The sequence below is a fragment of the Pseudorca crassidens genome, chromosome 19, assembly GCF_039906515.1.
Source record: "Pseudorca crassidens isolate mPseCra1 chromosome 19, mPseCra1.hap1, whole genome shotgun sequence".
Classification (NCBI taxonomy): domain Eukaryota; kingdom Metazoa; phylum Chordata; class Mammalia; order Artiodactyla; family Delphinidae; genus Pseudorca; species Pseudorca crassidens.
In genome coordinates this window covers 23,450,866-23,453,338 of record NC_090314.1, presented here as the reverse complement: position 1 = coordinate 23,453,338, position 2,473 = coordinate 23,450,866, and positions in this window count along the sequence as shown.

Sequence of the window (2,473 nt, the reverse complement as noted above, 5' to 3'; positions counted from 1 at the left end):
CTCTCTGCCTGGTCCCTCCAGAAACTGGGGACTTTTGGGTTCGAGTGTTTCCTGGCATGTGCAGGAATCTCAGTATCTTGGAGACAGAGAAATCCACCAAGGCAGAGCCTGATAGCAGACCTTTGGCATGCTTTGCTGGCTTTGAGAGGACTTTTGGGAATTCAGTCTGAGACTCCTGAGGAGTTCACCCTCAGCCAGTTTGGAGGAGGCTATGTGGTCAATTGACCACACTTATTTTGCAAACAAATTAGTTTTGATTGGCTGTGTTTGCTGGAGATGAGGGCAGATTTAGAGAGAACAATGTTATGTTTCAGTGGATGTTAAATTCTAGTTCTGTTAATTGAGGTCTGTATTTATAAAAGTTATTGTATTAGCCATACTTTTGTCCTGATGTTCTGGATGGAAGGAAAATTATCTAGTGAAATTGTCACAGAGTATAACTACTCATGAAGTGTGACACTGTTTGCTGTAACTCTGCTACTAAAAGCACATGTATAATGCTTGTGTGACAATTGGGTGTAAATGATAAAATATATGACCTATAAAGTGTTTCCCGATTAACGTATCTCTGAGCCTGTTCACGAGGTCTGATTAGTTTTCCCCCAACATGAATGGCTTGGCGAATATAAAGGAAGACTAGCACCGAGGGACACGTTCTGAACCTGGGGTAGGAGTCAGCACCCCAGCATTGAGGGATGGATATTTTGATCATCAATGCTTTCTATTGAAAGATTTGCAATCAAAAGGGGAAATGATGGAAAAATCTGCACATATTGAGGTATGGGGAAGTCAGAAGGCTTATACATGGTTGAACTTAAATTTTACTGACCAGAGCAGCCTGTTTTTTGGCCTTTCAGACATGCATTGTACATCTGCTTTGTCCATTGAGGAAGGGAATGCATTTGAAAGTCAAGATGGAGTAGCTGAGGTTCAGACAACCAAGGTGAAGCTAGGCGGCCATTGTATACATGATTTTGGACATGCTCTTGTATTACCGAACACTCGAGTTTTCTGAACTGTATTGCAGACCAGGACAAAAACCACAGGCAGGTGTGGTATTATCTCTGAATGCAGTTACGGCTTGTATTTTGCTTAATTGTCATGATCTCCCCTGTGTTGTGCCTGTTAGATGTCTTACATTTCATCCCTAGCCTGAGTGGAGGAAATCTATTCGAGGACTGAGCAGCAACACTGGCCTCACTGTGAAATAAGTCTAACTGCTGGGTCCACAGTGAGATGCTCTTGACATCCTCCTCTGGACTTCCATGAAAAATCAACCCGGCTACTGTGGCTAGTGGGGAAAAGACATCCCATATGCCAATACATCAGAAGGACCCTGTCAGCATATGTTAATGTACAATTGACTGCCCATGAGCCCCTCTGGGCTATGCTGTGTGGAATGGAACAGGCTGGCTTCTGAACACACAAGTCCAACTAGTGGGATTAATTGTTTTTTGTTTGGAAAGACCTAATGGGTCCACCCCTAATGGCACTCAACATAACATGGGGTGACAGATCTGTACTGTGCCTGCTGACTCCTGGCTAGACCACCAGAATGTTTCTTTTAAAGCCGGGCCTTCCCCTCCCCATAGGGGTGGCTCTGGGTTTGTGAAAACCAGGGGTGACCTGTCTGTATTGTATTTGTGGCATCTGGTTGCAGCGCCCCCTATATACTTGACCCCAGGGATATCATGGAAGAGGGGCGGACCAAGGTGGTAAGGGTTGTGCAGGGTTAGTAGGGGTAGAGTGTATGGTCAGGCCACTCAAGATGGCTGCTCTCTTGCTCTCTGTACATCCCCTGCCCAACCAGTGCCAGCTTCACCTACACCCTACTCACATGACTGACCTTTCTGCGTACTTGTCCCAAGCCCCAGCTAGTAATTGTTCTTATCAAAGGGGCAGTGAGGGGCTTGCCCCTCTACTGGTTTCCTTGCTAACTAATGAGCCCACCCAACGTCAGTTCCCCTATAACTGGCAATCTCCCTCCTCCCACCCTCCCCAGCTCCCCACCCCTCCTCCGGGAGTGAAGACTGCCACCACAGTGGGGTGTCTCTCCAGGACCTTGCTTCAGACATGTAAGCTCCCCCATTCATTAACCATTGATGTCTCTGAAAAAAATAAATGAAAATAAAAGTCTAATTCTGACTGGTTGTGTCACTTAATGATTTATTTATCGCCCTAGTAATAATATTTTTAAACTATAATATTTAAAAAATATATAAATACTCATGAGTTTCTCTTTAGACTGAAGAGGATTATTGATGCCGCCTTCTTCTTCCATATGAATGAGGAAAGCTTTACCTTGTATATCTGCTGCATTTCTGTTTTAAGTAAAAATTTGAGAGTTTGTGTCTCATTAAACAGAAAAAAAATGGTGTTGTAAAATAAATTATTAAATTTTGGAAAAAGGGAGCACTGAGGCCAGTGACTCCATGAGAGGGTCAAATATGACCCAGCAAAAGGTTAAGCAAGA